This window comes from Lagopus muta, chromosome Z (assembly GCF_023343835.1).
Source record: "Lagopus muta isolate bLagMut1 chromosome Z, bLagMut1 primary, whole genome shotgun sequence".
NCBI lineage: Eukaryota > Metazoa > Chordata > Aves > Galliformes > Phasianidae > Lagopus > Lagopus muta.
In genome coordinates this window covers 36,235,457-36,258,453 of record NC_064472.1, presented here as the reverse complement: position 1 = coordinate 36,258,453, position 22,997 = coordinate 36,235,457, and the positions used below count along the sequence as shown (strand labels likewise).

At 36.0% G+C, this 22,997-nt stretch overlaps 1 long non-coding RNA gene across 2 annotated transcripts; it reads right to left on the bottom strand.

Annotated features, from left to right (window-relative positions):
- Positions 1 to 1,555: 1,555 nt before the first annotated feature.
- LOC125687128 (uncharacterized) lies at positions 1,556 to 14,258 on the bottom strand. 2 transcript variants are annotated; one of them, XR_007373983.1, is made up of 3 exons: positions 14,153 to 14,258; positions 11,569 to 11,672; positions 1,556 to 1,906 (listed from the first exon to the last, which is right to left on the bottom strand). It is a non-coding gene; the product is annotated as an uncharacterized LOC125687128 (long non-coding RNA). The 2 variants fall into 2 exon arrangements; XR_007373984.1 differs by lacking the exon at positions 1,556 to 1,906 and adding an exon at positions 7,878 to 8,052.
- Between the last annotated feature and the right edge of the window lie 8,739 nt (positions 14,259 to 22,997).

The following is a 22,997-nucleotide window of genomic DNA, read 5'->3' as shown; positions in this document are numbered from 1 at the left end:
GACATGGAAATGCATACGAAGCAGAGGGGTGGAATTGAATTCCATCATGCAGGAAGAAATGGCAGCCACTCACAGTCATTGACACTTGTTGAATGTCTATGTTAGCACATAGAGTGGATGTTAGCATAGCAAGGTGGCAAGTGGTGCATTTCAGCAGTGGCAATAGTGACAGTGGGCACCTCTGCTGGTACAGATTTTTACAAGTGCAGCTTGCAGGTTCTTGATCATTGCTGGTAAAAATGCACAACTAATAGCGGTCAATAGCACAATAGCATTTTGTAGCTGAGAATTTACCCCATCAAATAGCATTATTGTGCCCTCTGTATCTGTTGCAATTTCCATGGAAATAAAAGGAAGGCATTACTTTCAGATCAACTTATGTACATATAGCAGAGTAAAACAAAATGAAACAACCGAAATAAAATACTTTTTAAAATTAAAAAAAAAAGACATTTTGTGAAGATATTTCTCAAATGGAAATAACTTTTTAATTAACTCTGTTGGTTAGCTTCATTAACAATTTAAAGAAATATCTCTTGTGAAAACACTGTAACAGTGAAGGTTTGACAGAATTTCTCTTCTTTTTCCTAAATTATCTGAATGTCTAATATAAATCTCATATTTCATCTTTCCTTTGCTTTATCCCATATCTCTGCAAGATTTCTGAATCAGTTTCAAGGTTTAATAAGCAATTGTTAAAACTGATAGCTTTTACATATTTTCATGATTACGTGCAGATATAGAAGTAATTTCTTTATAAGACAATTGTTTTTACTTATTTTAACTTCAATATTAAGGGTGAGAATTAATTTTAATTTTACAGTTTCACAAAATAATATCTTATACAGCAACTGTAACATACTTTGAATTAAATCAACCAATAAACCATAAATAAGAATATTTAATGCAAGTTCTGTTTTCTTTTGATAAGAATCATAGAACCTAGAATCCTTAGAGTTGGAAGTGACCTTTAAAATGTCTAATTTTTTTAGCACAGAAGAAATCAAACAGAAATACTGAATCCAATTAATGAAGTAATGAATACTTTTAACACATGTTCATAACAATTTATTAATGAAATTGCATGTAAATATTCATTAGCTATTTTTAAATAAAACATTACATCCCGGACAAAAATAAATAAATTGGATGCAAATACAAGTTAGAATTACCAGAATGTAGGCACATGAATAATATCTATCAGGCATGACAATGAGGTTGAATTGCAAAATGCTGGTGTGTATGAAACAAAGAAACAAAAAAGTGTGTCAGCAATAATTTTCAATTTCCAATGGTTGGAAAGCTATACTAATTTTATTATTGTCCACTAGTAACAACAAAAGATGTCTTTGCCATTACTTCAGAATCAGAATCCATTAGTTACAGAATCACAGAATCATAGGAGTTGAAAGCGATCTCTGTAGATCACATAGTTCAGTGCCCCTGCTGGAGACAGTTGCCTACAGTAGGTCACACATCCAGGATGGTCTTGTATATCTCCAGAGAAGGAGAACTCACAGCCTCCCTGGGCATCCTCTTGTAATCCTCTCTGACCCTCACAGCAAAGATTATTATATACATTAATTTTTACAATGTTATATAATGGATCAGATCTAAGTATCTTTATGTCAATCACTCTTTGAAATGCTTTTTATTAGAATAAACAGAACAGTAATAACATTTGGTCAGAGCTGAAAGTCATAGGCAATTTAATCAGCCTGGACATTTATTAATAGTTAGTTTCATGTAGATTTCGTTGTACAAAACTACAAAGCCCTTGTTTAAATGAGAAAAAGTCACACCCAATTTTTTTTTAGGTTTATTTTGTCATACTTTCCAGACTCCATTTACATAAAAATTGTCTTGCTTGTTCAGGAAGATGCGACCTTTCTAACACAGGACAGATCTGCAGAAACACAAATGAAAACTAGTTTATTGTCTTTTGAATATTTAAGGAATAAAAGGGACTTTGACTAGTTTTACATTACTTTGAACATTTCTAGATTAGAAATCATGAAAGTAAAACCTGTGCATTTCCTGTGTGTATATATTGCTTAACAGTATGGAATCATGAAGAGGTATAACTAGAAGACAGAATGTACACAGGAGATCTGGGAACAAATGTGTACTCACTGTGTGCTGAGTAAGAAGAAAAATGTGTCTATATCAAAATAGGGTCATATTATCCTCGAACAGTATTTCCACAGACAAATCCCAAAAAGAAGAATTGTTCAAGTTGTTCCCCAGAAAATAATGGGTAAGACTTCCAGTATGACTAAAAGTCATATTCAATTTTAATATATAGTGTTTCATAAACTTTCACAAAGCAGAATCCCAGATAAAACAAGTACGAAAGGCATAAGAAACAGTTCTGACAATTACAGACACAAATCATTCATTACATATAAAAGGAAAAGGAAAAGGAAAAAAGAAAGAGAAAAAGAACAAGAAAAAAAAAAGAAATTGAAGAAGAAAAAGAAAAAAATAAGAGAAAGAAGAAAAAAGAAAGGAAAATATTTCTACTAATAAGAGTGAGCTGCAGTAAGTCACAGAAAAAGAGGAGTTCAGAGATTATACATAGCCACCAAATGCACAGTGAAATACCAATCAGCAAAGTTTGCACTTGACAAAAATCAGGTACATTTCCGTTTTGAGTCTATTCAGTGAGAGTGGACTTATCCTTTGGTGAACCAGCTTCTTTGTAAGAGGTACTTGATAGCTACTTAAGCATTTTCCTCAATTGAATATAATCTTTACATAGCCTGAGGTCCCAGTTTATCACAATGCAATTTCAGAGGCAAAAAGATCCAAATATCAAGGCTTTTTAGATATCCTCCAGTCAGATTTTCTTGAAAAGTTTGGTTACAGAAACACAGAGATATATATATATGATATAGTACATGCACATTTCCATCCTAATAAATGCTACAGCTGCTTGTAGTTGAAAATAAGCATCAGACAAATTCTCTTTCCCAAATGCTAAATGTATTGTTTCCCTTAATGCAAATATAAATCTGAAGCGAGTGGGAATTTTTTCTTCATTTTGTGGTCTCAAGCAGTGATGGTCCTGGAGATGTGTACTCCAGCTGCTTCTACAGCACCTCTGGTATTGGGCTTAGCCTTACCAAACAAAGCCTTCTGCTGCAATTCCTCTGTACCTGAGGCAGAGATGAGGTTTACCTGGGCTGCCTCCCTCCCCTTTAGAAGCAGACTGTGTTCTCCTAGCCTTCACCAATGACATGCATGAAATTGGATTTGTTGGAGGTCGCTTGAGCACTATTACCTTCTCCATCTCTGTCCCATTACATCAGTGGCTCATTACTTCGCCTTCTCTGCTCATCAAGTTCCCGCTGTCAAGTACATTTCATTTCCACTACTCATAAACTTCTTTTGTTCCCCCACTTCAGCACCCTTTGGCAAAAGTCATATCTGCACATTTAATGCATGGAATCATTTTTAATGCATTGAAACACACAAAACTTTACTAGATTATTTAAAGTTGGCTACATGCAGAAGGCAATTAAACTCTGTCCCTGGTCTTATAAACATTTCAGGACATTAATGGCATGCTCTGCAAGGCAAACAAGCTGCACCATGTGACAAACAGAGCACTCTTTGTGAAACTGTTTGGGTATTCCAAGGGAAAGCATACCTCATGCCTATAATGCACTTGCAATGCCAGAGAAATTAGGGGCCTCTTGCTGTGACAAGTTGTTTTACTGGAGAGATTGTGGTAGATTTGGTTCAGTGATCACATCCAGCGTTTCTGGAGAGGCTAGGAGTCTGACTACAGCTACTTTTAATTAATGCTGAGACAAGACAACTGTTGTATTTTCCCAAATACCGTTGCTTTGTAAAAGGTATGATCACAGGGAACTATTCCAAACAGAACGCAAAAAAAAGAAGGTTAAAAGTATTTCTGTTTTCCGTGAGACAGCAAAATGCAATGTTATGTTCACAAATAATTTGGAGACGAAAAAAAAGCCAGAAATTATTATTCTTTAAAAACCTTAGTGGGATTCCCATCTTGTTGTATATGTTTTTGTTCTCTAGTAAGCCAGAAGATGCAATATTGAATGTAAGTACTCATCTGACCTTTAGACTCAAATTCTGAAATTTTATGCCAGTCAAATTGAAGTTACCGTCTGCTAAAAATATTTTCATTCATACCCACATACTGTATGCAAGATACAATTGTCTATTCTTCCTCTACAGAGGACACTCTGAAAGGTGATACATATCTGTTAATAATATTAAACTGAATTTGTTTAAAGTTTGCAACCTATTCTTAAAATTTGAATTAATTCAATGTAATCCATTGCTTGCATTTTGCATCAATATGAAAAGTAAATGAATCACTCTCAGGCAGGTACTCCAAGCTGAGTGAACTCATGAGCAAATGACAGCACGTGAACTTGTTTGTTTAGCCATAGGAATGATGACATAATGTTTCTTCAGTAAAAAGAGCTGCTTTCTTTTTTCCCTTTAAAAGTTACATTTTTGCTGTCTTTTTGCTGACTTTTATCCCTGTTTCATTGCCTCTCTTTTGCATTATATTTCTCTAAAGGACTTTCTCTTTCCCATCTGCTGTATCAGTTAGTACTTAAATTCTAACATACTGATAGATATAATTTGACTAAGTCCATAGTGCCATGTGCAGAATATGTATTTCATACTTCATTTTTCCTCTGTTTTCATGGTCTCGTTTTAAGATCTGTGAGCCACAGATAAATTCTAAGATGTGACTAGCATCTGTTATGTGTTAATTTAAATAGTGAGTTTAGAATAAATATTTTTTTCCACATTTCTGCTTATGGACTGCAATTTATGTCAAAGTGCAAGAAAATACACTCTTCTGCCACGCAAAAGTTGAACTGAAAAAAAATGTTAGGACAAAATTTAACATGATCTATGGTGCTACATTTCTGAAATCCTTCTTGAACTGTACAATAAAGCTAAAATTCCAAATAAAGCTCTTTTGCTTGGGAAAAAAAAAAGGTCACTTGATACAAAGTTTAAATACCTTCTGTTTCTCAGAGTCAGTTCTGCAAATGTGCATGCGTCTAGGTAACAACTGAGTCAAAATGTATTGAAATTTATGTTCTCATTGAAAATTGGGGAGCTGGCTTCCTCAGACATAGAAAAAGTTGAGGTACCCAATGAGTGCTTTGCCTCAGTCTTCACAGGTGGTCAGGCTTCCCACATCTGCCATGAGGCTCTAGGTGAGGGTGTGTGGAGTGGTTTCTGTCCCACTCTAATGGTGGAACAAGTCCGAGTCTTCCTCATGAAACTGAACATGTATAAGTCCATAGGGCTGAGCCATTCTTCATCATATTTGAAAAATCATGGCTATCTGGTGAAGTTCCCAGTGACAGGAAAAAGGGAAACGTTGAAACGTTACTCCCATTTTAAAGAGAGAAAGGAAGACCTTGGGAATGGTAGACCTATTGGCCAGTGAGCCTCACCTCTGTGTGTGGGAAGATCATGGAGCAGATCCTCCTAGAAGCTATGTTAAGGAACATACGAGATAAAAAGGTGATTTGAGACAGACAGCATGGCTTCACCAAGGACAGATCTTGCCTGACCAATCTGATGGCCTCCTATGATGGAGTTACAACTTCAGTGGATGGGAGAAGGGCGGTGGATGTCACCTACCTGGACTTCTGCAAGGCCTTTGACATGGTCCCTCACCACATCCTTCTCCATAAATTGGAGAGGTGTGGATTTGAAAGATGGACCGTTCAATGGACTAGGAATTGGCTGGCTAGATGCAGCCAAAGGGTTGCGATCAGTGTTTCTGTGTCAGGGTGGAGGTTGGTCACAAGCAGTGTCCCTCAGGGGTCGGTCTTGGGATCGGTGCTCTTCAACATCTTCATGAATGACATAGACGATGGTATCGAGTGCACCCTCAGAAAGTTTGCTGATGACACCATGTTGAGCAATGCAATCAATACACATACAGAAAGACAGAAATACAGAATGGCCCAGGTTGGAAGGGACCTCAAGGATCACGAATCTCCAACTCCCCTACCACATGCAGGGCCACCAACCTCCACATTTAATAATAGACCAGGCTGCCCAGGGACCCATCTAATCTGGCCTAGAACACCTTTAGGGACGGGCATCCACAGACTCTCTGGGCAGTCTGTACCAGCACCTCACTACTCTCTCTATGTAAAGAACTTCCGCTGACATACAACCTAAATCTTCCTCCCCTCCCTCAACTTAAAACCATTTCCCCTTGTTCTGCAGTTACCTACCCTTTCAAAGAATTATCTACCCTTTCAAAGAGTACCCTTTCAAAGAGGTACTTTAGGTACTGAAAGGCTGCAATGAGGTCACCCCGCAGCCTTCTTTTCTCCAGGCTGAACAAGCCCAGCTTCCTCAGCCTGCCTTTTTACAGGAGGTGCCCCAGTCCCCTGAGCATCTTTGTGGCTCTCCTCTGGACCCTCTACAACAGCTCCCTGTCTTTCTTATACTGGAGGCTCCAGACCTGGACACAGTACTCCAGATGGGGCCTCACAAGAGCAGAGTAGAGGAGGACAATCACCTCCCTGTCCCTGCTGGCCACTCCTCTTCTGATGGAGCCCAGGATACCATTTGCTTTCCGAGCTGCAAGAGCACACTGCTGGCTCATGTTAAGCTTTGCATCCATTAGGACCCCCAGGTCCTTCTCTGCAGGGCTGCTCTCAAGCACCGCTCCTTCCAGTCTGTATGGATGCCTGGGATTCCTCTGGCCCAAGTGCAAAACTCTGCACTTTGCTATGTTGAACCTCATCAGGTTCACCAGGCCCACCTTTCAAGCCTCTCAAGGTCTTTCTGAATGGCATCCCTTCCTTCCACCATGTCAACTGCACCACTCAGCTTGATGTCATCAGCAAACTTGCTGAGAGTGCACTTGATTCCATCACTGATGTCATTGATAAAGATGTCAAAGAGCACTGGTCTTAAGACAGACCCTGGGGGCTGCTGCTCATTACTGGCCTCCACCTGGACATAGAGCCATTGATTACCACCCTCTGTCTGTAGCCTTTTTCTTATCCATTGAGAGGTCCACCCATCAAATCCACATCCATCAAATTTGGAAGGCCTTGCTCAAGTCCAGGTAAATGACATCAGTAGCCCTCTCCTTGTCCACCAATGCCATCACTCCATCATAGAAGAGCACCAGATTGGTCAAGCATGACATTCCTCTAATGAAGCTGTGCTAGCAGTCTTGGATCACACACTCATTCCTCACGTGATCAAGCATGTCATCCAGGAGATCTGTTCCATGATCTTCCCAGGCACAGATGTGATCAGCCTGTAGTTCCCCAGGTCCGCCTTGTTCCCTTTCTTGTAAATGGGAGTGATGTGACCCTTCCTCCAGTCATCCAGGACCTCATCTGACATTCACGACTTTTCAAGTATGATGGAGAGCAGCTGAGCAACCACCTCAGCCAGCTCCTTCAGAGCCCTGGGATGCACACCATCCAGTCCCATAGACTTGTACACGTTTAGTCTCATGAGGTGGTCTTGGAATTTCTCTGCCCTTACAGTGGGGTGGGATTTACTTTCTCTTCTCTAGGTTGAACAACCTCAAATATCTCAGTCTGTTCTTGCATGAGAAGTGCTCTAGCCCTCTAATTATCATGGCCATCTTTTGGACTCACTATAATAGATCTGTGTCTTTCATTTTCAGTTTGGGGGCTTTGATACTTCAGGGTTGAATATCGTTATGGTTGACCTGGCCTTGCTGCCAAATGCCCACTCAACATTCTTCTGCTCCTCAGTGGAACATGAGGAGAAAACATGGGCTGCAGTTCTTCAAGACCGGGTCTGTGCCCAGTTCTTTAAGAAGAAAATACTCCAGTGTGGGTTTCCTGTGGATTCCTCACTGCAGCTCCTTGCAAGTTAAACTGTGTCACTATAGTCTTTTTTCCACAGGCTGCAGTTCCTGAGTGTAGATCGTTTGTGTTATTTCCACACACTACAGCTTCCTTCAGATAATATCTATTTGCTGATATGTGAATCTTCCATGGGCTTCAATGTGGATATATGTTCCAGCATGTCCTTAATGATGAAAGTTATGAAAGACAAATAGAAATCATGATTAGGACTATTGTATATCTACAATGTTATTTAATTTCAAACCTGAGAAACTGGAATTTTGACCTTACAGTTTCTGCCTTTGAAGTCTATTGTCACTGTGTCATTGTGAATTCACTCTTCAAGAAAAGCCTGCAATGGACTGCACTTGTCTGCTTAACAAAAAAATTGTCAGAGCAGGAAAGTACTTATTGGAGGTCTGGTCCAAAGCCCCTTGAAACCTTCATCTCATGTCAGAGCATCTAAACTGTTATTTCTCCATGGTTTGTAGTGTTTCAAAGCATTTTTTAGTTACTTTTAGAAATAACAATATTTACAGAGAACAAAACAACAATAACTGCCTAGTACTACTTTCTGCATTTCACATTTACCTTTTATCCATTTCATAGAAAGAATCAGAGAGCTTTTCAGGGTTGAAGGACCTCTGAGATCATCTAGCCTAACCATCTACTCCAGGCAGGGTTAGCTTAAACAGGTTTCACAGTACTTTGTGCAGCTGGATTTAGAATATTGCCAATGACAAAGACTCTACAGTTTGCATCCAAGACCACACACTAGCCTGTAATTTAGTGAATAAAATACTTGTCTTTCAAAATTATCATCATATTTAGCACCAGTGATACAGCACTTCGTCAACACAGAAATTTAATTTCAAGATTGATTTTGAAACAGTTGTCTGATATTCAAGTATTCTTTAGCCTGCAAATATTCACTAGAAGCAGCACATAGGAAAATTATTGTAAACAGCTTTACACAGTGTTTTACACGAAATAAATCCTCAGAGGACTGTCTTATGCAAGTCTTGGAAAGGCTTCTACAATGATCAGCCATATCTAATAATAGAATAAGGAATCTTATTTTAAGTCTTGAAATGTACCATACTGAAAACTGAAATTAGAAGAAAATATTTAGTGAAATAGCAAAAATCAGATGCAGAAGACAGTCCAGCTAGTAATCAACCAGACAGTCCAGTCTGTAAATCATTAACAGCCTGTGAACAATAAATTACTCTGCAAGAAGATTAAGGAACTCCCAAATGTTGTTCAAATAAAGCAGCAATATCATTTTACTCTGTGCAGAACAAAGTTCAGTTTTATTTACACTAGCACCAGAGCTTAAACTGCAACTAAACTCATCACACCACTACTTTATCAGTATCACTCCAACTGTGGATCAGTTACGTAATGATCTGGCTAAGAGCATGATTTCCAGATATTGCTAATAAATGTCAGCAGTGTTTAAGATACATATCAGCAGACAGGTAGCTTCACAGTTCTGCTGTCTCTGTACAATCTCAAATAGGGTTCTAGACATTTCTGAAACATACTAAGAACAACCACAGTAAGTGACTCTGAATGACCAAAGAACAGTACTCACAAGAAATCTGAAAACATATACAGTAAAATGGACGCTTCTGCAGACAGCAAAAAGCTAAAAAGCATTTTGAATAGCTGCTACCTTGCCCATCTTTTGTTCTGAATTTCTATGAAATATTTTTCTGGGAGACCAGGAATAAAATAAGGTCCTTAAGAGGCAGAGCAAAATGAAGCTGGTGAAAACTCCTTAAGCAGGCGTCTTTTTGCAGAGCATCTGACCTCCTACAGCAACAATATGTGCATAAAGAAATCATATCCATTTAATGCCATTTTTGCAATAATCTGCAACAGGATCTGAGGTACATACGTGAAATAAGAATAAAAAATAGATGTATTCACACTCTGTGTATGTGTGTGAAATCTCTATCCCAATAGAATTGCTTTCTTTGTTCAATACGTAAAAAAAACAATGACAAAGACTGATTTGTTCCTTTGTACACCACGAGGAGGTGCAATTGGTCTTCTGTAATAAATATTTGCCTTATTCTTGTGATTTTGGATCGGCTTGTTTTTTGTTTTATTTTGTTTATGTTTTGTTTTTCAGAACAGAGTGATGGGGCAGTAGTCTTTCCACACTTTTAATGCGTATTAATATTTCACAAATGTTGATACTTTTTTTTGGTGCTTTCTTTTTGGCTTCAGACTGAAAGTACTAACAGTTTCTTTTCTTTTGATCCTAGCTGTGTAACTTTGACCTCTTCTCTGTGTAATTACAACCGTGTGGGTTTTTTTCTCATCAGTGTTTCAGTTTTCTTGCTAGTCTCACATCCCATTCTCTGCTGGTATACATACATAAAGAAAGAATGGACCACAAGGAAACCTCCAGATCTCTGTATTGAAAATTCTGGGTTGTAGAAAGCATGGAAATCACAAGTCAAAATAGTTATGGAAAGAATAATGGCCATGAGACAATTCAGCATCGTAAGGGAAGTGCAAAGAGCATTTATGGTTGTCAATCTGTTGAATTTATCAATAAAAGTATGCATTAATTTTCTATCAGTTGTCATTCATCTTGCTTTTTGATTTTGTACAGAAAGAGTATTTAACATTCTATCTTGGTCACAGTTAATGTAAACTTTATGTAAAAGCTATCAAATGTCATTGATTTTACAGACGACACAAGGTGAAAACATGATACACTGAAATATCTGCTGCTGACTGAAACACTAATAGAACTGAAGACAAGGAGCACACAAAACACGTAGTCCTGTTGTAGAACAGGACAGAAGATTTTTCATAATAATACACAGTTGCTATTTTTCAAGTTCCATCTGCTGACTTTCAAGAATCTTCATTGTTCAGCTCATTTTCTATTCTTTTCTCCTATTATACTTCTTTTGTCTTCAGATCTGAAAAGTTAACCAATCTTCAGGATTCAGCAACTTTATCTTTTACCTTGTTCACCTTTTACAGCAGATAGAAAACTGAAGACAGAAGGAGGGACTTCAACAAAACCATTTAGCATATCTACAAAACCTTCAAATATGTGCCATTTTCCTTAGGATTTGAGAAATTTTACTTTTGTTCTCAACTTCATGCTTCTTTCAGTCAGTACTTTATCCTGAATCTCTCTTTGCTCTTCCTTTGAAAGAAACACTAACAAGACTAATCTGTCTGAGATAGGGATACCTTTGTCCCAAAGCTCTATTAAATAGTGCCTTAGCTACTCCATTTTTCTATCAGTACTTAGCCCACATTACTCACTTTCCACTCATACCTCTCCACATTTTTGGTACGTGTTGGTTTTCATTGTTTCAGCTATCTGTTCTCAGAAGAGAGCTTTATTGTTTTTTTCTGTTTACTCTGTGTGAAAACACAATTATCTTGCCCAGTGACTTTTCAACTTAGCTTCTCTGTACAATAAAACTGTATACCCTTTTGTTCCTTGCGTGTCACAATTTGCTTATTTCTAAACTTCCTGACATTAATAGACTCACTCTTTCCTGATGGAAACAAATTTGTTGTTTCTATCGTTTTCAAATTATTTGGTTGATTTAAAAACTTAGTTCTAAATATCTGAATATGTGTGTACTTCTTCATCTTTCTCTGATGGTTTTCACAAGAAAAATGAAATCAAACTCACATAGAAAATGCTTTAACTTACTTTTGTTTTCCCCTGATTTCACTTTCAAAATATGTTTTTCCATCCTTCTTTCTCCAGGTGTTCACCGAAAACTTTTTATATAAAAATCAATAAAATTCTTCAAACTAAAGAAAGAAGAAAAAAAAACAGTGAAACTCATAAACAAAACTAAATAAAATTCATTGCATTTTTTCCTTTACCTGTACTGAAAAAGCAAAAATATGCTTAGAAGAAATATGTGTTCTTATTCATATTTTCAAGGAAGAATGTAATGAGCCTGGACATACAAAAAAAAAAAAAAAAAAAATTTATCTGGTGAACACACCAGAACTTCTGATCCTTTGCTGATGCAGCATCTTATTCTCTGTCCCTCCATGATGAATACTCCAGTGCTCCAGAGACATTCATTATCATTACCATCTATGTGTTCATACCAGCGTGGTAATGCTGGATCCATCTTCATTACCTACTGTTGCTGTAACGCAACTTGAAGTTGACTAATCTATTTCAAAAGTTAATGCAAATCATAAATTCTCCTCGACAGTGACAACCATTAATTGCTAAACTGAATATTTTGCCAGTAGAGAAAAGCCATCTCAACAGTTTTGTGCCAGTATCTTGCCACCCTAAAACAAAATAGCATGTCTGCAGAAAGCTGAAGATGAACTTGTGTGTGCTCTCCACATCTGAACACTGAAACAACTGGATAAAGAAAGCAAATCAAAACCCTTAGAGTTTTCTTACAGGGAGCTGCTTGCACTGCTCTCACTCTAAAACAAACAAAAGCACCACTCTTAAGTCAGACATGTGGCAGAAAAAGCTAACACAGCTAAGAGCTGTTGCTTGCTGGATATCACTCTTGTAACACTTCTACCTATGTGGAATAGGTGCTGCAATTGCCTGGGGAGGTACTTCTGCCTTCATCAGTGGCTCCCACTATTGCCTGTGCTCATATATTCATTGAAAAAGATGGAAGACTAAGTGGAAATTTTACCTTTTCAGTAGTGGCATTGCAGATATATAACGTCATCACTTTTCAGCACATTTAAATAAGTGGTACTTTTTTTGCCTCTTAATGAATGAATGGCATTCAATTCATTAAAAGATTATGCACAATGAGAAATCAGACAGATGTATCATTTCATGAACAGTTCTATCCTCAAAGTTACATAAATCTGAGGCAAGGGTTTAATAGTTGGAAATAAGTACTTCTTTATCATATGAAAAAATCTGTATTGAAAAATACAGGTGTGTTGGGGAAGAAAAGATAGGAAGTAGATATTAAAGTAAATTCAGTTTGGGAATATCAGAATGTCTTTGGGTACAATTGTACTACCAAAGATCTCTCTGATGTACTGGTTGATCCTCAGTTACTGCTCTTGTTAGTTTGCTCTCTGCCTCTCTTCTGAAGCAAAATCCTGACTTCTTCTGGCAAAAAAAACAGATGTGGTCTAGATTACACTTTTCTAGGAAAAATCCTTGTGAAAAAATCTGAAGAAACTACACTTCAGAACAATAACGAAAGGTTTAATTCTTTCTTGTCATCTACTTGTCCCATAAATCCTGTTGGAGAAGTGAAAGACAAGCTCATGTTATTTCAAGAAAGCTGGATTCTTCATACATGGATAATGGCAGATAAAGTTCATGGGTGACCCGTTCTCAGCATGCTTGCAGCCCGTCCAGACTTCACAGGTTAATTTTAAGTAGCATGGTCAAAAACAGCACTTAAGGGTCAAGGTTTCTCTGCAATAGATTACTTGAATTGTCATGACATAGGTTGGTGATGAGGAAAATGACTTTGGAAGATGATATTATCCAAAAAATTAATATGAATAACTCCATTCTATGTTCAGTCAGAATAAGTTGTGGAATATGAACAATAGATGGTAGGAAAAATAGAGGAAGGAGTAGAAATCCAATGTATTTTCTACACAGTAGGTTATTTAAATAGAAATATAGGCTATACTAAACAAAGTGTTGGACTGAAGTTTCAGTGACCAGGGCTTTCAGGTTCATAAATCCTCATTTTACAGGGACTGTGGAAGAGCAAGCACTCCACCAAGACAGTTATCAGCAGTCCGGGTAGAATTTTTTCTTCTTTTTGCCTTGGTATAACAACATTTTGGCTGACCATTTTTCATCTGACAAAGGAATACAGAGAGAACTTCCCAGGAAGAATCTTGCCTCAAGATAATGTATATCCACAAACTAAAAATGCAACTCTAATGCTTCCAAAAGTGTGGCATTGTTCCTGAGTATTCTAATAGTCCCTTTTCAACTTTGACTGTTGGAATTTTTGTGGTGCTCCTTAAGATGCTGTGTACATGCTGGAAATGCAAACTAACGGTCAATTTAAAACTAGTTCTGCAGTCATTGTGGTAAAAGACACACAGTGCATTGCATTACTCAGCTTTAACTGAAATACACTGTGCCACAACCTCATTGGATGTAATCCAAGGAGTTTTATTCCCTATACAGTTCAAATCTGCATAGTCATACTGTAATTATTCTTTATCTCAGTGCAATTTGAACTGCTGAAATGAAATTCTGTTCATTCTGTTCACAACTACCCACTACGTGAGAAAGTATGAAAGATTCCTTATACCTTTTTTTGCATAATTCCTGGAGGAATCATCTATCCTCAGAGTCCTCAAAGAAGAAATACTGCAACAGTCATTTTTTCACCTTTGAAATCATTCACTCAAAGTCTCATTACCCCTGAGGAGCCTTGTTTTTGGCATCTTCATAGAGCAGAGCCCCAGGTTGCATAGCAGCAAGTTAAGCAGTAGTGGATTTTTAACTTCAACAATTAATCACACATTACTTTAAATCTCTGGCAATTCCTTCAAAAAGTTGTTGTTGCCCCAGTGCTAGCTTCTATTGACTTGTATGTATCTCATAATCTAGTTTCTTATTTATTTTGGGCTGCCACAAATCTCCACTAAGGTTTCTGACTCACTACAACGTTACACTACTTTTATACTGAATGCATAACTCTGCTTAGAAAATTAGAGTCACAGAGCATTGTTCTCAGCTTTTAAATTACTTTTTAAGTTTAAAACTGTAGAATAGTAGCATTACCTAGTCGTTTAACAGACATAGAGCAAAACCATACAAATAACACTTACTTAAAGTTTAATAATGTACCACACAGTAAACCGGAATCAGAACAAAACATTATAGCCTTTAGTGATACAGCAAAAATCAGATGCAGAAGACAGTCCAGCTAGGCAAGTAAATCATTTACAGACTGTGAACAATAAATTACTCTGCAAGAAGATTAAGGAACTCCCAAATGTTGTTCAAATAAAGCAGCAATATCATTTTACTCTGTGCAGAACAAAGTTCAGTTTTATTTACACTAGCACCAGAGCTTAAACTGCAACTAAACTCATCACACCACTACTTTATCAGTATCACTCCAACTGTGGATCAGTTACGTAATGATCTGGCTAAGAGCATGATTTCCAGATATTGCTAATAAATGTCAGCAGTGTTTAAGATACATATCAGCAGACAGGTAGCTTCACAGTTCTGCTGTCTCTGTACAATCTCAAATAGGGTTCTAGACATTTCTGAAACATACTAAGAACAACCACAGTAAGTGACTCTGAATGACCAAAGAACAGTACTCACAAGAAATCTGAAAACAGTAAACAGTAAAATGGACACTTCTGCAGACAGCAAAAAGCTAAAAAGCATTTTGAATAGCTGCTACCTTGCCCATCTTTTGTTCTGAATTTCTATGAAATATTTTTCTGGGAGACCAGGAATAAAATAAGGTCCTTAAGAGGCAGAGCAAAATGAAGCTGGTGAAAACTCCTCAGGCAGTGCTAGAACCTTGGTTCACAATAGGACAATCCCCTCTTGTTCCCTTCATGCTAGTGAATTCTAGGGGTTAAAAGCATTTGGAAACATAGCTGCAAGCGATAAAGTAAAACAGAGTAGGAACACTGGAAAGACTGTAAGACCATTTGAAAATATAATTTGTCATCCTCACTTGTCATTTATTTTTCATCAGATCTGTTGACAAGTAATAGCTTTCTCATTTAAATATGATCTTACATGTTGAATAGAGAATGAAATTAAGGAATAAACCACAATGGAAACATTAAAGAAAAGGCTTTTACATTTGGTTGAAAATGTACATGTAAATGTATTTTCAAAGGAAATTTATTTATTGTTCCTGAAGGAAGAATTGTTTGGGAAAAAAAAAAAAAAAGAAGAAAAAAAAAAAAAAGTTGCTACTATGTAATGTAATTTTCAAGTAATAAACTAAATATCTTCACTTCTGGGGGGTTGGACTCGATGATCTCTGGAGGTCCATTCCAACCCCTACAATTCTGTGTGATTTTTTTCCTGATATCTGCAATATTCCCTAGGGATCTGACTGCGGTTCAACACTATTACACATTATAATGAATGAAGTATTAAGGTTACAAGAAATTACACTACCTGAAGTCTTAAGGCTCAAAACCATAAGGAAAATGTAACAGATTATCCATATTACTCTTTGCAAGGTTTGCTCTTTGCTATGTAAATTAGTACTGGGTAGCCTGAATTCAAATGACCTTTAAGCCCCTAAGAAGTATCTTCCTTAAATTGCATGCATTCCTCAGTTTGGGAAACTGGGACAGGGAAAGAGAAGTATTTACACAGCAGAGAAGATTTAGTACCCTGGAATGAAGGGCTTCAGTAGAAATAGTCAAGATTGGGAAAGAATAGGTGATCCATTCATACCTATTTCCTCTAGGACAACAGTATCATGGAGTTAGAACTGAGAATGTTTTATTTTCCAAATTATGGGAGGGGCTGTTTGAGTCGAATTGCAAAATAGGAAGAAGTTTCTTATTCTCTATACCAATATTTATTGCAGTTCTTTGGTCTGCAATAAATAAGCCAATCAGCTTTCTGTTTACATTACACACATTCAGCAAATTTCAGTTGTTTTGGCTCACAAGAGGGTTTTGTTGCGTTTTTGCTTGTTTGTCTGCTTGTTTGTTTTATAAATTGAGTGTGGCCTGACCAGAGTCTACAGTGTTTTGCAAACTGTTTTAATTTTTTTTTTATTAAAAATATATTCATAACCATTTCTCATGGAAATGAAGGAATAAAATTACAGAAATTTGTTTGTTCATGTTAGAAAAGTTCACATGTCCATTTGCTGTACTAATCTGGTTACATTGGTGAGAATTAAGTTTAACAATAACCAAAAAAATGAAAATTCAGAAAACTAAGTCAGAGGAAGGGACAAACTGATGAAAAAATCCAATGACATAAAGAAATAGAGTCTTTAAAGCAAAATACAGATGATCAGTTTTAATATACATTACAGCTGAATTAAGTTAAATAGTACAGAATAAATAAAATTCTATTTGCTGTATTCCACAACTCATCAACAACAATTAAATGCTATTCAGATTTACTGTGGAGAAAAAAAAAAAAAAAAAAAAAAATTATTTTAATTCATTCTTGCAAAGAGTTCAAAACAGTTTGGAATAGAGGTGGACATGTACAGAGAGTAATTTTAATAAATTTCTTACTTCACAGTTTTTTGAAGATTTAACAATCCAGGGAACAGTCTTTAATTCTAAATCTTCCACTGTTTAAATGTTTTCTATAAGGATGTAGAACGTTTCTGTAGGAAGGCACTTTTAAAATGAATTCTCTATTAAAACAGCAGGTCTCAAGGAAACAACAGACAAAAATATCGGCATACACAAAACTCATTGATTTCAGAAGAAAACACCATAGCTTAAAACTTCATTCACATGTATGAATTTGATAGAATGAAAGAAAAATTGTAATAAATATTTCTTTTATGTATATAAAAATAGTCCCAAATGTGTGCAAAAAGAAATAATGATGGAAAAAAAGGCACAAGATATTATTGTAGCATATGAAAAAAAAGGGGGAAATCTTTCAGCTGAAGCAGTAAAATTCTGAAATTGCTTACCAGATGAGAGTGTTACAGTGGGGAGAAAATAAACAACAAAACTCCAGTGGCATAAGTTCCATAGTAAAGTAATAAATAATTTCAGGTTATATAAAAAGTTTGAGAAATGTGTTCTTTCTAAAAACTAATTTCAACTGTTCCTGATTCATTGTGCATAGAAAACATGCAAGCAAAATCACCTAAGGCACATGTTTTTGTTAAGGCCTTGACTATGACTAAAAAATAAAAATCCAAATGAAGAAAGGTTATTTTTTGTAGTTAAACATTGGTCAGCTCTTATCAAGCTTTCACCAGTCTCTTCCAAGTAAAAGTAGGCATGTGTGAGTTTTGCTTAAGCAATATTCACTGTAAATTAATTGGAAATAGTATTAATCCCCATAGCATATCAAGCATTTTTAATTTTTCTGCAATAAATCTTCATTCAAAACTATATCCTACAAAATTTTTAACTGGTCTGTCACTCCTGATATTGGATTTAAAGAAAAACTCATCTGTATACATTTGTAAATGCTAACTTATTTGCTGAATTATGATTTAATATTTTATCATGTTTTTTATTTCACATTTACAATTCTAAAACAAAGGTCACAATTTATTCCCTTGCAATTTTAATTTTCTTTTTTTTAATGCCTAGAGACGAGCTTAAATTTTCTGACCACTACCAAAATTGTTCACAGGCTAACAGGTCTTTACTGTGTTTTGTAAGGGCATCAAAAGCAAAACTAGAATTTAATTCTGATCTTCCATCTGGTAAATATAAATTCTTTCTCAACTGCAATAACTTGCAGAGAAACTGCAACTTTCACTCATTTTCACACGAACCCTCTTCTCGATTATGGGTTATTTGCAGCTTATTTATCTGTTTACAACATTGAAATTGAACGATGTAATGGTAGTAGAGGTTGTAAGGGCACTTTCTTTTCTGCCATGTCTGCCATTGTGCTTTTTCCTGATGTAGAAAGCAAAAGAAAACAATAGGAATATTTTATGAGTTTTCTTTGCTTGAGTTGCTATTGGAAGATATAGATCATTAGTGAGAGCAACAATACCTGGAGGAGGAAAACACAAATTTTATGACAGATGTAATATCAGAAGAGGAACAATTGCAACTATTGACCAATTATTTATAAAACATTGATTAAAAAATATCTACAAAATAAATTGTGACTATATCCATGGGATTGAGATAGATTTTCAGATATAATTTGAAAAGTCATACCAATAACTACTAATACAATGTTAAACTGCAAGAGGTTTCTTGTATAAAAGAAAAAAACATAGTTGATCATTAAAAATTGGGAATCCAATCAAAACACTTCTGATAATGTAGCACAGAATTCCAAAAACTGTTTTCACTACCAAAAAAGCTAACAGAATATTGATGGAAGCTTCATCCCCTACTGCCATACCGCCAACATCTGCCTTTGATGTTGCGGACCAGCATAACAGAATAGAATATAATACTTGCAGCGCAGCCCTCACACTTTGTTTTCCATTATACTAAGAGAGGTTGTTTATGAATACTGCCTGGCACCTGCATAATGTTTCGAGCAGTCAAACAATATGAATAGTAATTAAATGACACTGTACAACTATTTATTAATGAACTCATTCGAATAACATTAGTAGATTTGTATGAGCTGTCATAATGTCAAATCTTGAATTTAAGGGTTGTTTTGTTCTGTTTTGTTTTTGTTTTGTTTTGTTTTTGTCAGTGGAAAGACTAAGTAGATAAGCAAAAGACTTGAATGTTTACTAAATATTTTAATAGTCTGTTATGTAAAATTTATAGCAAATGCTATGTTCCTTTTCCAGATATTAGTGAATAAATATATTGACATTAAAAACATGCTGCAAAATAGATCTCCCCTTGGCACAGCAAAACTGTCAGTGTGGAAGTTGTTCTAATATAGAAATCAGCTGATTTGAATGATCAAAAGCAAACAGTGCTTTTCTAGTAAAGCAGCTATCTTCAGAAAAGTCTCCAACCCAGTCAAACTTCAAAGTAAAAGGTAAAAAAAAAAACCACCATAAAGAGTAACTAAACAGACAAATACAGGAAACATTTTGCTCAGTAAAAGCTCTTTTTTAGCTTTGGTATTTGATTCTATGATTTTATGACTTTCAGGTAGTCATCCACAGGGGGGAAAAAATAGAGGAAGAGGGCTGATATTTTTTTTTTTTTGTCTTTACTACTGTCTTTAAAGATAGCAGATAGTAAAAAGTTAGCCCTTCAAAAAATCAAGAGTTCATTCATGTGAAAGAAAGAGAAAATAAATCTTTAAATGACAGGTTCTTTAAAGCTCACTTAGCTCCAGTTCAACTAGGCATAATGTGGAAAGCTATCTTCACAATTAACTCATGTTTCCTTAACAATAAATAACTGGAAAGAAAAAGAAAAAGAAAACCCTAAAAAACCAACAAACTTCAAAACATCTTTAAGACAGGAATTCTTCCACAGAAAAATTAACAGATTTCATCTGTCCTGAGCAAATCTGTGCATCTTAGGAAAAAAGCACTCCAGAATCTACTTTTCTGCTCAAATACAGCTACAGTCTGAACACTGCTGCATTCCAGGAGCTTCACCCTGAATTTCTTCAATATCTGACATTCAAAGAATTTTGTTATTTTTTTTACTGATCTTGCACTGTTCTTTTCATCTTCAATGGCACTCATTACAAAAAGGGACACGTGTTAAACAAATATTAACCTGACTTTTTAGTAAGCGTGCCAAATGTATCCTTCAGAGCAGCACAGAAACACAGAGAAATAACTGAGCAATGCTTGCTATTTCCATAACTGCCAGGAAATATAAATTAAAAATAAACATTAATTTTTATGTTGCATGATAAAATGTATGTTTCATCTCATGAAATGTGAGACTAAAATGTGTAACAAAAATAGAGCTCAGTTCAAGAGGTTGCTTAGCCCTGTAAAAGTGTAACAGCAATATTATACTATATAGCACCATTGTTTCATCCCCTCCAAAATAAAATACAGCGCTTCACTGCCATGGGCGTAATTATGCCTGACATAAAACCATGATAAATGACACAAAAGTTGCTTCAGCCATGCCTGACATCATTTAGCAGATGGACTTGTCTGAATTCCTTAAGTTCCTGCAAGCTTGATTTTTTGACTGATAGCACATTTCACATCAGAATGAAAATCAAAATTGATGGACAAGTGCTCAACAGTCCTCCATCCTCCACTGGTCTGCAAGTGATTGAGTCAAAAGGTGATGAGTAATATGGCAATTCCTCCACATATAACTTACTGCTTCCCTTCTTCAGAATGTATTACTGTCTGGGAGATATTCAGCTTTTGTGAGTATAATATTACACCACATTTATGTTTCTCAGGAATCCACAGTAGAACGAATGAAAACACAAAAGGTGTTAAAATATTTGCAAACTGTGAAAGTATGTGCAAACCAAATTAAAAAAAAAGCATGCCTAAAATGTAAATCATCTGTTGTTATGAAGATCTGACCTTGTTCCACTGCTGGAGCAATTCAACAGTAACTTGACTAAATGCATTGAATTATGTAAAGCCGGTGTGATATTAGCTTCAGGCACCAGTCTACACTGAGTGCTGATAACTATTTTAGTGCTTTCCAGGCTCCAAGGCTAGAAAGAAAACAAAGATAAAGAAAGGGCTTATGTGCAACAAATATATTTAAAGCATGGTGCTGGGTTGCCAAATGTTCTGCATTGCAAAGCAGCATCATGCAGGTAATCAAGGGACATTCAGAAGCATAGCAGTGTTTGTAGCAGTGTGCAGGCAAGTACAGGCATAATTTATAGGACAGCTGGAACATAATTTATAGGACAGGGTTTAACAATAACTAGAAGTGCCCTGCTAGGATGGCTGGTCACTCTGGCCATAAACATTCATCAAAATAGTCAGGATAGAGTGTTTTCATGTTCATGCAAGTCACATATGCCCATTACCTTGAGTCTGCTCCCAGTGTGCTGGCTGCTATTGAGCTGCATGGATTAATGGTTCCAAAGCCTTTTTTCTGTGAGTATGGCAATTCAGTTCTTCTCACATGAAAATCTTTGGGAATCCCTACGCTTCTTAAAGCAACAGTTCTAGAAAATTCTTGCTAGCACATAGTGGTAGAAAATAAAATATGACCTGCTGCTATAAAATGGAATTCTTTGCAATCTGATAAATAATTCAAATTAAAGACATTTAATTCTATACTATCTTCATTTTAAAAATATTAGGTTTGTTATTCACATCGCCTCAATAATTATAAAACACCATATTAGACAGTGAACAATTCTTACAGTGATTTCTTTTCATGCTTTCTGAAGTTGCTTGCAATGACGCATTCATGGAGACTCATTAGGATTCTTGATCCAGGGTTTTCCAAATGAAGCTTTTTTAAGCAAAAGGTAAAATGTTAAATAAAACATAGATTTATTTGCTGAGTGGTGACAAAATCTGTAGCATTTTGCTTACCCAGCTTTAGTAAACAAATTGAAAGTGAATTTTGGTGATGTCACGATGTTTGTGGGATTTTTTTTAAAATAATAATATATTTCCAGAAAAACCATAAGTAAGAATATTTATTGTCTTTTGAATGCAAAATCTAACTCTTTAATGATTTTCACAAGAAGTCTGTGACTAGTATTATTCAGAAACTAATACTAATGTTTCTGCACCTTTCTCAAAACATAGTCTTGAACAATGTGAAGACAGTTACACCATTTTTTAAAAATCATCTTGATTTAACATAGAGAGATGAGGAATTCTATCTATCCAATGGAATTAATACTGTGAACTAAATAAAGTAGATTTAGATTGAATATTTAGAAGAAACATTTACTGGAGGGCAGTGAGGCACTGTCACAGGCTGCCCAGAGAAGCTATGGTGCCCCATCCCTGAAGGTGTGCCAGGCCAGGTTGGATGGGGCCATGGGAAGCCTGAGTTGGTGGGGAGCAGCCCTGCCCACTGCGGGGCTTGGAACAATGTGGTCTCTAGGGTCCATTCCAAATGAAACTATAATTCTAATTCAAGCTGCAGTGAAAGACTGCTAGAAGTAGACGTGATGATATTAACTATGACAGAAAGGTTTAGCTAGAATAACTGCATTGATTCCCACATCTACCAGTATGTGAATATAATTTCATGTTATTTACACTGCATTTTTGTTTTTATTTTTTCTTCTGGACAAGTTTCCAAAAGTGCAGATCTTTCTCTTTTGTTTTGTTTGAAGTGACATTGATTTGTTTGAATTGATATTTGGACTATTGCTTCTACATATTTTGGAAAATATTTCTTTCTCCAATATGATTTTTTTTCTGCAGTAATTCGTGTTATTTTGCCATTTTGGGAAGGCACAGGCAAATCTAATCAAGCAAGCTATTCTAGAAAGGAAAATGGCAACCTGAGGTTTTTTTTTCCCTTCTTCCCTTCTTTCTCAGCCTTCTTTCCTCCCTGTCCATGACACAGGTTCTACCAGACCTACAGACTGCCTTAGAA